The sequence below is a fragment of the Balaenoptera physalus genome, assembly GCF_965194825.1.
Source record: "Balaenoptera physalus genome assembly, chromosome: 19".
Lineage (NCBI taxonomy): Eukaryota > Metazoa > Chordata > Mammalia > Artiodactyla > Balaenopteridae > Balaenoptera > Balaenoptera physalus.
Genome location: NC_138900.1, coordinates 530,040 through 544,755, shown reverse-complemented (window position 1 = coordinate 544,755; position 14,716 = coordinate 530,040). Strand labels below are relative to the sequence as shown.

The following is a 14,716-nucleotide window of genomic DNA, read 5'->3' as shown; positions in this document are numbered from 1 at the left end:
GGTCTGTCTCAGAGGCCCCAGCAGAGGAAAAATGGGGGAGGAGTCTTGTGTGGGGTGGGGAAGGAGTCTGGTGTCCTCTTTTAGGGTCATGATGTTCTGTATTCTAGGTCTTTTTGTTGTTGTTGTTAGGGTGACTGTCCTTTCACTGCTCTAGGTCCCTGGTAGCTTTGTCTTTGGCTAACACACCAGAGATGTGTGTCTTCTTCCTGGGGTCTCTCAACTCTTTCTCACAGACTGATGAGTTTATTTCTTGGATCTCCTTTCAATTCTATTCATCTCAGTATATATCCTCATGTCAGTTTCACTGTGTTTCATTTCCTGGGGTTGTGTTCAGAACATTTGAAAGTGGGAGGTGTGAGCCTTCAAATTTGAGGGTTTTTTAAAAAAAATAATTGTATTTGTTAGAGCTATGGGGTCATTGAAATTCCATATTTTGGTGTGTCCTTTTCTGCTCCCATTCACTGAGATGTACATCCCCTTTGCTGAGGCACACATGTATTGAAGATCTCTTGATTCCTTTAAGGTGTAGATAGTATGAGGGCAGCCATGGGTCTGGTCACATAGCTCACGAAGCAGGATTTGGAACAAAAAGCCCTCACACAAGAGGAAACGAACAGCAGTAACACCTGATGCATGTGTTATTCTCCTGTGAATTACCTTCCTCCCTAAGCAAAAAGAGAAGCCACACACTGAGAGAAATATATATTTATTTCCCAAACATATATCAGATAAAGAAATTTTACTCAGTTTGTGAAAAGAACGAGAAACCAAACAGCTACATTCACAATGGGTAAAGATCTGAACAGACACTGGGCCTGAGATGATCTACAGATAATAAAGTAGTGCAGACAAAAATATGACTTGGGAGAGGAGTCAAGATTTCAGACTAGGTTGATGCAGAATTCGCATCTCTGCACAACCAGGGCACCTACCAGGCACCGGTGGGGGACGTCGGACACCTAAAGGGATGAGAAGAACCCCCAGTGATGGGGTAGGACGTGGGGCATGGCAGGGGAGTGAGGGGTGAGGAGAAGAGGAGGTGGGACTGTACTGGCGACCCTGAGGGGTGGCTGGGGGAGAAGGGATCCTATGCCCAATGGGGGAAATTGGGGGACCATTGGGAGGGCAGAGGATCAAAAGGGAGCATCATGGCCAGGTTTCCCCTGCCCTCTTGGGCCCCCGGGAGCCTGCTGCGTTCCCAATCCTGATCCTCTGCTCACGGAGGCCCCCTCCAGCCATGCAGGTCCTAAGGGAGTGGGAGGGAGGGAAGGGGGAGCAAAAGTAAAGGCTGGACCTACAGAGCTGGCACCCCTGAGGGGTGGTTGGGGGAGGGGAGGAGTTCCTACACCCACAGTTGGGGTCCAGCAGGAATGGGGGAGACCCTGGGGGAGACATGGGGGGATGCAGAGGAATGGAAGGGAACACGGGCAGCGATTTCTCTGTCCACTTAGGCACTGGGGAGCCTGTTGGGCTCCCAGGCCTAATCCTCTGCCCTCGGATCCTCCCTACTGCCCACAGACTGAAGCCCCGCCCCTACACACCCACCCAGGGCCCTACCTCTATACTCGGAGATCCCCTCCAACACACTGCGCCTAAACCCCACCCACACATCCTCGCTGAGGGCCTTACCTCCAAACTCCAGAACTCCACACTCCATAGGCAGCCCTTTGGATGTGCTACCTCTCCACTTCTGGGCAGGTCTTAAGCAGAGGCCCCGCCCCATGCTTGAATGTCGCCCTGCTTGAGCTCTGTCCCCAAGGCCTTTTCTGGCTGCCTGGGTCCTGAGCCTAGGCTCCGCCTCACACTCAAACGTCACCCAACCCACCCACCTAGGTCCTGCCCCACCCTAAACCCTGCCCCTGCCTGAGTTTCACCTCTGCCTACACTCCACACTGCCCCCCACCACCACCCCGTAGCCAAGGTTTTTTTTTTTTTTCCTCTTAGATTGGGGTTCTGTTTTACCTTGTTGTTGATTCACTGATGTTGATTCCTTTATATATTTTTTTCTAATCTTTTATTTTTCTAATTTTATTTTTTATACTTTGTTATTGTTCTGCGGCTTTTGGCTTTTTTTCTGTTGTGGTTTTGTTTTACCTTATTGCAGTTGTTTCGATTATATTATTACTTTTCCCAATATATTTTTTATCTTTCTAATTTTATTTTGTTTTTAATTTTTTGTGATTGTATTTTTGGTTTTTTGCTTCACCACGTGGCTTGCAGGATTTTTGTTCCCAGGCCAGAGGTCAGACCCAAGCTCCTGTGGTGGGAGCTCCGACTCCAAACCACTGGACTAGCAGAGAACGTCAGCCCCCAGGGAATATTAATCAGAGTGAGGCCTCCTGGAGGTCCTCATCTTGGCACCAAGACCCGGCTCTATCCAACTGCCTGCAAACTCCAGTGCTGGACACCTCAGGCCAAACAACCAGTAAGACAGGAATACAGCCCCACCCATCAAAAAAAAAAAAAAAGAAACAACAAAAAAATATGTGGCAGACGAAAGAGCAAGGTAAAAACCTACGAGACCAAATAAATGAAGACAGAATAGGCAGCCTACCTGAAAAAGAATTCAGAGTACTGACAGTAAAGATAATCCAAAATCTCGGAAACAGAATGGAGAAAATACAAGAAACATGTAACAAGGATCTAGAAGAATTAAAGAGCAAACAAACAGTGATAACACAATAACTGAAATTTAAAATACTCTAGAAGGAATCAATAGTAGAATAACTGAGGCACAAGAATGGATAAGTGACCTGTAAGATAAGATAGTGGAAATAACTGCCCCAGAGCAGAATAAAGAAAAAAGAATGAAAAGAATTGAGGACAGTCTCAGAGACCACTGGGACAACATTAAACTCACCAACATTCGAATTATAATGGTCCCAGAAGAGGAAGAGAAAAAGTCTGAGGAAATATTTGAAGAGATTATAGTTGAAAACTTCCCTAACATGGAAAAGAAAATAGTCATTCAAGTCCAGGAAGTGCAGAGAGTCCCATACAGGATAAACCCAAAGAGAAACATGCCAAGACACATATTAATCAAACTATCAAAAATTAAATACAAAGAAAAAATATTAAAAGCAGCAAGGGAAAAGCAACAAATAACATACCAGGGAATCCCCAATAAGGTTAACAGCTGATCTTTCAGCAGAAACTCTGCAAGCCAGAAGGGAGGGGCAGGACATATTTTAAATGATGAAAGGGAAAAACCTGTAACCAAGATTACTCTACCCAGCAAGGATCTCATTCAGATTCCATGGAGAAATCAAAAGCTTTACAGACAAGCAAAAGCCATGAGAATTCAGCACCACCAAACCAGCTTCACAACAAATGCTAAAGGAACTTCTCTAAGCAGGAAACACAAGAGGAGAAAAAGACCCACAAAAACAAACTCAAATCAATTAAAATGGTAATAGGAACATACATATCAGTAATTACCTTGAATATAAGTGGATTAAATGCTCCAACCAAAAGACACAGACTAGCTGTATGTATACAAAAACAAGACCCTTATATATGCTGTCTATAAGAAACCCACTTCAGACCTAGGGATACATACAGACTGAAAGTGAGAGGACGGAAAAAGATAGTCCATGCAAACGGAAATCACAAGAAAGCTGGAGTAGCAATACTCATAGAAGATAAAATAGACTTTAAAGTAAAGACTGTTACAAGAGATAAGGAAGGACACTACATAATGATCAAGGGATCAATCCAAGAAGATATAACAATTATAAATATTTTTGCACCCAACATAGGAGCACCTCAATACATGACAAATGCTAATAGCCAAAAAAGGAGAAATCGACAGTAACACAATAGTAGTGGGGGACTTTAACACCCCACTTACACCAATAGATCATCCAGACGGAAAATAAATAAGGAAACACAAGCTTTAAATGACACAGTAGACCAGGTAGACTTAATTGGTATTTTCAGTACATTCCACCCGAAAGCAGAAGAATACACTTTCTTCTCAAGTGCACGTGGAACGTTCTCCAGAATAGATCAAATCTTGGGTCACAAATCAAATCTTGGAAAAAGTAAGAAAATTGAAATCATATTAAGTAACTTTTCTGACCACAACACTATGAGATTAGAAATCACAGGAAAAAACCCAGCAAAAAACACAAATACATGAAGGTTAAACAGTGCGCTGCTAAATAATCAAGAGATCACTGAAGAAATCAAAGAGAAAATTAAAAAGTACCTAGAAACAAATGACAATGAAAATGCAATGATCCAAAATCTATGGGATGCAGCAAAAGCAGTTCTAAGAGGGAATTTCATAGCAATTCAAGATCACCTCAAGAAACAAGAAAAATCTCAAACAATCTAACCTTACAGCTAAAGCAACTAGAAAAAGAATAACAAAGGAAACCCAAAGTGAGCAGAAGGAAAGAAATCAAAGATCAGAGCAAAAATAAATGAAATGGAAACAGAAAACAATAGCAAAGATCAATAAAACTAAAAGCTGGTTCTTTGAGAAGATAAACAAAATTGATAAAACTTTAGCCAGACTCATCAAGAAAAAAGGGAGAGAGCTCAAATCAATAAAATTAGCAATGAAAAAGGAGAGATTACAACTGACACCACAAAAATACAAAAGATCATAAGAGACTACTACAAGCAACTCTATGCCAATAAAATGGACAACCTGGAAGAAATGGACAAATTCTTGGAAAAGTACAACCTTCCAAGATTGAACCAGGAAGAATTAGAAAATATAAACAGACCATTCACAAATAATGAAATGGAAGATTTTTAACTACAGTTTCAAAGAAAAGTCCAGGATCAGATGGCTTCACAGGCGAATTCTATAAAACACTTAGAGAAGAGTTAACACCTATCCTTCTCAAAATCTTCCAAAAACTTGCAGAGGGAGGAACACTCCCAAACTCGTTCTATGAGGCCACCATCACCCTAATGCCAAAACCAAAGATATCAGAAAAAAAATTATAGACCAATATCGAACATAGATGCAAAAATCCTCAACAAAATACTAGCAAAGAGCATCCAACAACATATTAAAAGGATCATGCACCATGATCAAGTGGGATTTATCCCAGGGATGCAAGGGTTCTTCAGTATATGCAAAACAGTCTGTGTGATACACCATATTAACAAATTAAAGAATAAAAACCATATGATCATCTCAATAGATGTAGGAAAAGCTTTTGACAAAATTCAACACCCATTTATGATAAAAACTCTCCAGAAAGTGTGCATAGAGAGAACCTACCTCAACATAATAAAGGCCATATACGACAAACCCATAGCAAACATCATTCTCAATGGTAAAAAACTGAAAGCATTTTCTCTAAGATCAGGAACAAGACATGGATGTCCACTCTCGCCACTATTATTCAACGTCCTAGCCGCGGCAATCAGAGAAGAAAAAGAAATAAAAGGAACCCAAATTGGAAAAGAAGAATTAAAACTTCTCTCTGTTTGCAGATGACATGATACTATACATAGAGAATCCTAAAGATGCCACTAGAAAATTACTAGAACTAATCACTGAATATGGTAAGGTTGCAGGATACAAAATTAATGCACAGAAATCTCTGGCATTCCTATACACTAACAACGAAACATGAGAAAGAGAAATTAAGGAAACAATCCCATTTACCATGGCAACAAAAAATAAAATACCTAAGAATAAATCTACCTAAGGAGGCAAAAGACCTGTACTCAGGAAACTATAAAACACTGATGAAAGTAATCAAAGATAACATAAACAGATGGAGAGATATACCATGCTCCTGGATTGGAAGAATCAAAATTGTGAAAATGACTGTACTGCCGAAAGCAATCTACAGGTTCAGTGCAATTCCTATCAAATTACCAATGGCATTTTTCACAGAACTAGAACAAAAAATTGCACAATTTGTATGGAACCACGGAAGACCCCGAATAGCCAAAGCAATCTTGAGAAAGAAAAACGGAGCTGGAGGAATCAGGCTTCCAGACTTCAGACGATTCTACAAACCTACAGTAATCAAGACAGTATGGTACTGGCACAAAAACAGAAATACAGATCAATGGAACAGGATAGAAAGCCCAGAGGTAAGCCCACGTACATATGGTCACCTTATCTTTGACAAAGGAAGCAAGAATATATAATAAAGACAACCTCTTCAATACGTGGTGCTGGGAAAACTGGACAGCTACATGTAAAAGAATGAAATTAGAACACTTCCTAACACCATATACAAAAATAAACTCAAAATGGATTAAAGACCTAAATGTAAGGCCAGACACTCTAAAACTCTTAGAAGAAAACATAAGAACACTCTGACATAAATCATAGCAAGATCCTTTTTCACCCACCTCCTAGAGTAAAGGAAATAACAAAAATAAACAAATGGGACCTAATGAAACTTAAAAGGTATTGCACAACAAAGGAAACCATAAACAACGAAAAGACAACGATCAGAATGGGAGAAAATATTTGCAAATGAAGCAACTGACAAAGGATTAATCTCTAAAATATACAAGCAGCTCAATATCTCAAAAACAACCCAATCCAAAAATGTGGAAGACCTAAAAAGACATTTCTCCAAAGAGGACATACAGATGGCCAACAAATACATGAAAAGATGCTCAACATCACTAATCATTAGAAAAATGCAAATCAAAACCACAATGAGATATCACCTCACACCGGTCAGAACGGCCATCATCAAAAAACCTACAAACAATAAATGCTAGAGAGGGTGTGGAGAAAAGGGAACCCTCCTGTACTGTTGGTGGGAATGTAAATTGTTACAGCCACTGTGGAAAACAGTTTGGAGGTTCCTTGAAAAACTAAAAATAGAATTACCATACGACCCAGCAATCCCAATACTGGGCATATACCCACAGAAAACCATAATTCAAAAAGAGTCATGCACTCCAATGTTCATTGCAGCACTACTTAACAATAGCCAGGATATGGAAGCAATCTAAATGTCCATCAACAAATGAATGGATAAAGAAGATGTGGCAATACAATGGAATATTACTCGGCCATAAAAAGGAATGAAATTGAATTATTTGTAATGAGGTAGATGGACCTAGAATCTCCTTCCTTGCTGATGGAACACACTGAAGGCCCCTCGAGACACCCTTTGGAAACATGTTCCAAAGCCAATCAAATCCAACACTGAAGACCATCTTTCAAGCTTCCAAAGAGTCATGGAATTGTTTTCAGAAACTATCCAGACAAAAGCAAGGACCCTTTTTTACATGGAAGCTCTGTTCATACTGTTGACACCTTAAAACAATCAGGAGGTCATAGGGACGTGAGGTCATAAGCAAAGAGGGAAGGGGTACATTCAGGTAATGAGGAAACAGAAACGGAACCCACAAAATATATAATATTCAGACACCCCACAGGTCTAAAAAAATTTTTTTCATGAGGAAAATCTAATTTGAAGGCTCACACTTCCCAATTGCACATGTACTTACACAGCCACAATGAGGGAAACACTGTGATACTGGCTTGAAGATATACAATGAAATGACTGGAATTGAATGGAGATCCCAGAAATAAACTCATCAGGCTGTGAGGAAGAGTCGAGGGAGCCTATGAACAGACCCACACATATGTGGTTTGTTAGTGTGAGACGAAGCTGCCCGGACCCTACATCAGTGAAAGCACAATCAGCCGAATCAGTGACCTGGAAAACTGATCAGGACCCCCTAAAAGGATGCAGGGCTCCTCCTGCACCAAACACATGACTAAGTAAAATATTCTTCCCCAAGCTTTTCCTCTGATGGGTCTTCTCAAGATGGACCCCCCCTACCCTCATCCCTCAGCCCCCAGCAGGAAGCATCCCCCCACATCTTCCTCACCTGTCCCTCCAAGGGTGGAACCTCCCAACAACTCGAGGAAAACTGCTCCTCTAGTGTGGATGCACGTCCACATATTCCCGAAGCCAGACCTGGCTGGTCCTGTGTAGACCTAATGCCTGTTAGGTGTGCACAGGGCCAAGCCTGTGGGCAGAAGACAGGGCCTGCACTGGCATGAGAGTCAGGCTGGTCGCCCTCTGCTGGCCACCTGGGAAAATACAGGTCGCACCCACTCACACTTCAGTGGAGGCTGAGTTCCATGGGGGCAGTCCTGCTGAATTCACAACACTGTGGAAACGCAAACGCATGGGGGCAAATATCCCAAGACTTCTGGAATGCTAGTTGTTTCAGGACAATGAGGAAACACATGCCCCAAAATGAGTGTAGCCACAGACTTTACAACTCACACCAAAAGTCACTCCAAGTTCTCCACAGGCAAATTTAATATATAAAATATTATAAAACCACTTAAACTTTAAGAATTATTAAAACCAGTTACATTGATATTGAGAGGTAATAGGCCCTTATACTTTTTAATTTTTTTGTGTGTGTTTTAGACAGATGTAGAAAACAAAATAATGAAAAATTTTTAAAAATCTGGGAAAGGAGATGAATTTTTTTTGGTTGGGTAGGTGATTATATAACTGGAAAATTTAGGCAATTTGTTTAAAAACAGATTTGGTACATTTCATTGATAAATCCACAATGAGTTTCTGGGGGAAAATTATTCACAGTAATGATCAAGAACTAGAAAATACTTAGTAATAAATTTAACAAGAAAAGTATATGACCTTAATGAGAAAACTGCACAATTTCACTGATGGGCATAGAATAAAGCCTGCAGAAATAGAAAATATAATCATGTTCTCTAGGTGGGAAGGCATAATACCATAAAGCGAAAATCATTTCTCTCCTAATAACATATAATTCAACTTTATATCATACCTCTTATGTTGTTTTAGATTTAAAAGCTAAAAGCTTATATAAAAGGAAGAATGCCGAAGAGAAGCTAGAAAAAGAGGTGTCACAATGTATGACAAAGGCACTATTAAAAAATCAATATGGGGACTTCCCTGGTGGTGGAGTGGTTAAGAATCCGCCTGCCAATGCAGGGGACACGGGTTCGAGCCCTGGTCCGGGAAGATCCCACATGCCGCAGAGCAACTAAGCCCATGCGCCACAACTACTGAGCCTGCGCTCTAGAGCCCGTGAGCCACAACTACTGAGCCCACGTGCCACAACTACGGAAGCCTGCACGCCTAGAGCCCATGCATCGCAACGAAGAGTAGCACCTGCTTGCTGCAACTAGAGAAAGCCTGCATGCACCAATGAAGACCCAACGCAACCAAAAATTAAAAAATCATACGTTCCTCTATTGAAAAAAAAATCAATATGGAATCTGGGGGAGAAGATTGATTAAAATGAGGTGTGTTCAAAGAAACAGACTGATGCAGGGGGAGACAGAAGAGACCACATGTAAAAGAGACACCAACAACACCCAAAGGGTGAAAAGAACATAGCAAATACTGAAGTGAGCCAGTCATCATTGTTGTCACCACTCTACCTGCTGTTCATTCAGGCTCTGGGCTTTACAATAAACTGCTGCTCTCATTGGTGTGTTTGAAGTACTAATTGATACAACAACAGTCCTTCAGTTGTTTCTTAAATCATTAGAGACTTGGCTATAAATAGGACAGTCACAGGACTCCTGGGGAGAAATTATTCTCTAAACACAGCGTGAGTCATGATTTCCTCAAGTTGCCAAGTTGCCCACAAAGCTCAGGGCAAGACTCGGTTCATGGACTGGAGACTTTATCCTTTCTGAGACAGGCAATGCCTGTCAGCCAATGCAGGGGATATGGGTTCGAGCCCTGGTCCAGGAAGATCCCACATACCACAGAGCAACTAAGCCTGTGCACCACAACTGCTGAGCCTGTGCTCTAGAACCCACGAGCCACAACTACTGAGCCCACGTGCTTCAACTACTGAAACCCACGCACGTAGGTCCTATGCTTCACAACAAGGGAAACCACCTTAATGAGAGGCCTGCGCACCACCATGAAGAGTAGCCCCCACTCACCACAACTAAGAAGAAAGCCCACGCGCAGCAACGAAGACCCAACACAGCCAAAAATAAATTTATTTTAAAAAATAGTAAAATAAAAATGCTCCTTAAAAGCCACTACATACATATTATCATCCACAGTTTGAATAACACCAAGGTTTTAACTTTATGTGCTTTGTAAGATTTAAATACACAAGAGTAAACTTTTATCGAGTAACAACTTGGATGTATTTATATACACTGCTGCATAAATTATGAAAAATGTTTTTTAAATTCTCAAATTTTGGTTTAAAAATGTATCATTTATTTGAAAATGATATTGAACTTTGGAATTTTGGGGGGTATATATTGAGGCAGACTGTTTTCTAATTCCTTTTATCATTGTTATTGGCACGATCATATTGGCATGGCCAATACACTTCTCTACAGACATTTAATTTTATCTTTAAAAAAAACAAAATATACAAGGAATTTGATAAATATATACAAATGACAAACATGTGAAAAGATTTTCAACCTTATTAGTAATCAGAATACAAATTTAAACCACAATGATACTGGCAGATCAGTCTGATGTATTCCTGGTAGTAATATGGAAAAAAAGAATTATATATTTCTTTTAGGAATATGTATTCAAACAAGCACTGGGTAAACATTTTGGCATTTTCTAGGAAACCTGAATATTTATATAATCTAGTAAGCAGCAATTCTGCTCCCAGATTTATACTGTAGAAAAAATTTTTATATAAAAATAGACTTGGAAACATGTAAATAATACTTACGACAGCAACAGTCATAATAGCGTAGACAGTGAAAAGCCCAAATGTTCATTGACAGTAGAATGGATAAATAAACTGTGGTTCAGTCATACAAAGTTATTTTACACAATGGTGAGAAAGAATGAATTCCATCCACATGTAACAACATGGATGAATCCTGAAAACAATATTGTGAGCTGAAAACAAGCAACAGAAGAATTTATAGTGTAAGATACTATTGGGGACTTCCCTGGTGGTGCAGTGGTTAAGAATCCACCTGCCAATACAGGGGACACGGGTACGAGCCCTGGCCCGGGAAGATCCCACATCCCGTGGGGCAACTAAGACCGTGAGTCACAACTACTGAGCCTGTGCCCTAGAGCCTGCAAGCCAAAACTACTGAAGCCTGCGTGCCTAGAGCCCGTGCTACACAAGAAGAGAAGCCACAGCAATGAGAAGCCCACGCACTGCAACGAAGAGTAGCCCCCACTCGCCGCAACTAAAGAAAGCCTGCGCGCAGCAACAAAGACCCAATGCAGCCAAAAATAAATAAATACACTTAAAATAAATATACTATTGATTCCATGTTCAAAAATATTCAAGCTAGAAATTATATTAGGTAGGGATTCATACATATGAAAACATATAGAAAAGTCAGAAAAGACTAACCTAGAAACTCATGTTAGTACATACCTCTTGGGGGGAAAGTGGAAGTAGTGTTTGCAGTGGGATACACAAGGTACAGACATTTGTTTCATTTTTTTTATTTTTTATTTTTTGCATTTTCAATTCAATTAGGACCTTTAATAATATCACAAAGATGAAGCTTGATATGAAAATTTTTTTAACATCTTTATTGGAGTATAATTGCTTTACAATGGTGTGTTAGTTTCTGCTGTATAACAAAGTGAATCAGCTATATGGATACGTATATCCTCACCATCTGGTGTCTCCCTCCCACCCTCCCTATCCCACCCCTCTAGGTGGTCAGAAAGCACCGAGCTGATCTCCCTGTGCTATGCGGCTGCTTCCCACTAGCTATCTGTTTTACATTTGGTAGTGTATATATGTCCATGCCATTCTCTCACTTCGTCCCAGCTTACCCTTCCCACTCCCCGTGTCCTTAAGTCCATTCTCTACATCTGCATCTTTATTCCTGTCCTTCCCCTAGGTTCATCAAAACCATTTGGGTTTTTTTTAGATTCCATATATATGTGTTAGCATACGGTATTTGTTTTCTTCTTTCTGATTGACTTCACTCTGTATGACAGACTCTAGGTCCATCCACCTCACTACAAATAACTCAATTTCGTTTCTTTTTATGGCTGAGTAATATTCCATTGTATATATATGCCACATCTTCTTTATCCATTCATCTGTCAGTGGACACCTAGGTTGCTTCCACGTCCTGGTTGTAAATAGAGCTGCAATGAACATTGTGGTACATGACTCTTTTTGAATTATGGTTTTCTCAGGGTATATGCCCAGTAGTGGGATTGCTGGGTTGTATGGTAGTTCTATTTTTAGTTTTTTAAGGAACCTCCATACTGTTCTCCATAGTGGCTGTATCAGTTTACATCCCCACCAACACTGCAAGAGGGTTCCCTTTTCTCCACACCCTCTCCAGCATTTATTGTTTGTAGATTTTTTGATGATGGCCATTCTGACCTGTGTGCGGTGATACCTCATTGTAGTTTTGATTTGCATTTCTCTAATAATTAGTGATGTCGAGCATCCTTTCATTTGTTTGTTGGCAATCTGTGTATCTTCTTTGGAGAAATGTCTATTTAGATCTTGTGCCCACTTTTGGATTGGGTTGTTTGTTTTTTTTGATATTGAGCTGCATGAGCTGCTTGTATATTTTGGAGATTAATCCTTTGTCAGTTGCTTCGTTTACAAATATTTTCTCCCATTCTGAGGGTTGTCTTTTTATCTTGTATATGGTTTCCTTTGCTGTGCAAAAGCTTTTAAGTTTCATTAGGTCCCATTTTTTTATTTTTGTTTTTATTTCCTTTACTCTAGGAGGTGGGTCAAAAAGGATCTTGCTGTGAGTTATGTCAAAGAGTGTTCTTCCTATGTTTTCCTCCAAGAGTTTTAGAGTGTCTGGCCTTACATTTAGGTCTTTAATCCATTTTGAGTTTATTTTTGTGTATGGTGTTAGGAAGTGTTCTAATTTCATTCTTTTACATGTAGCTGTCCAGTTTTCCCAGCACCACGTATTGAAGGGGCTGTCTTTTCTCTATTGTATATTCTTGCCTCCTTTATCAAAGATAAGGTGACCATATATGTGTGGGTTTATCTCTGGACTTTCTATCCTGTTCCATCGATCTATATCTCTGTTTTTGTGCCAGTACCATACTGTCTTGATTACTGTAGCTTTGTAGTATAGTCTGAAGTCCGGGAGCCTGATTCCTCCAGCTCCGTTTTTCTTTCTCAAGATTGCTTTGGCTATTTGGGACCTTTTGTGTTTCCATACAAATTGTGAAATTTTTTGTTCTAGTTCTGTGAAAAATGCCATTGGTAGTTTGATAGGGATTGCACTGAATCTGTAGACTGCTTTGGGTAGTACAGTCATTTTCACAATGTTGATTCTTCCAATCCAAGAACATGGTATCTGTCTCCATCTGTTTGTATCATTTTTAATTTCTTTCATCAGTGTCTTATAGTTTTCTGCATACAGGTCTCTGTCTCCTTAAGTAGGTTTATTCCTAAGTATTTTATTGTTTTTGTTGCAGTGGTAAATGGGAGTGTTTCCTTAACTTCTCTTTCAGATTTTTCATCATTAGTGTATAGGAATGCCAGAGATTTCTGTGCATTAATTTTGTATCCTGCTACTTTACCAAATTCATTGATTAGCTCTAGTAGTTTTCTGGTAGCATCTTTAGGATTTTCTATGTATAGTATCACGTCATCTGCAAACAGTGACAGTTTTACTTCTTTTCCAATTTGGATTCCTTTTATTTCTTTTTCTTCTCTGATTGCTGTGGCTAAAACTTCCAAAACTACATTGAATAATAGTGGTGAGAGTGGGCATCCTTGTCTTGTTCCTGATTTTAAAGGAAATGGTTTCAGTTTTTCACCTTTGAGAATGACGTTGGCTGTGGGTTTGTCACAGACATTTGTTTTAAAATGTCCAAAAGCAAAATTAAAAATTTGAATTGTACCCAGAAACGACCCCTGCAGTGGAAGCACGGCCTCCTAACCACTAGGCCTCCAGGGAATTACCAGACATTTTTATAAATTTGCTTGAGTTAATTAACTTAGCCTGGTGATCTTCAGTTATTAATAAATATGCAAATATAATATTGATTTCATCTCAGTAATACATATTACTTTTGTAGAAAGACTTAAGTGTTCTCACAGCAATTTAAAAAAAAAGACTCTTACTCATGAATCATGCCTTTCATTTCAATCTGACTCTTCTAGCTAAAAATTCAGAAAACTAATACTGAAAATGTCTCTGAGTATTTTTTCTTTTTTCTTTTCTTTTTCTTTGATTTATTTATTTTATGTTTTGGCCATGAGGCATGGAGGATCTTACTTCCCTGACCAAGGATGGAAACCATTCCCCTGCATTGGAAGTTTGGAGTCTTAAACACTGGACCACCAGAGAGGTCCCTTTTCTTGTTTGTTTTTTAAAAAAATATAAGCTTCTATTTTAAGTATTACATACTTATAGAAAAAGTACACAGGTCTTAAATGAATGAATGTATAGCTCAAAGAATTACCACCAAGGGAATTATCTCCAAGTGAACCTGTGTGTTAGTGAGAAGTAAAGATCAAACTATCCCACTAAATAAATTTGAAGTAGGTCATAATCAAAATCATAGAAGCAAAAACAATCGAACACATCCAAGAAAACAGGATAAAATATGCCCAACGCGTGTCTGTCTATGTGTGGGGGAGAGATACGTATCTCTCAAAGGACTTATATCCAGAATATAAGAGCTCATGTATCCAGAGCTGTGATCACAATAGGACAAATAAGCCCCCAACATGAGCAAAAAACTTGAAGACACTTCACAAAAAATAGACAGTTGACCAATGAGCACAGGAA

The 14,716-nt window shown here is 39.7% G+C and overlaps 1 protein-coding gene across 3 annotated transcripts in view; it reads left to right on the top strand.

Annotated features, from left to right (window-relative positions):
* The window catches only part of LOC309648103 (zinc finger protein 154-like), a 202,525-nt gene that overhangs the window by 182,196 nt on the left and 5,613 nt on the right, over positions 1–14,716 (top strand). For 2 of the 3 annotated variants that reach the window (XR_014256471.1, XR_014256472.1), the window contains one exon: positions 8,799–11,228. The exons of the other annotated variant lie outside the window; for it this stretch is intronic. The gene's annotated coding sequence lies outside the window, so the exon portion shown is untranslated. Of the gene's footprint in view, positions 1–8,798; positions 11,229–14,716 lie in introns of those variants that run through there. 3 annotated transcript variants of the gene reach the window in all.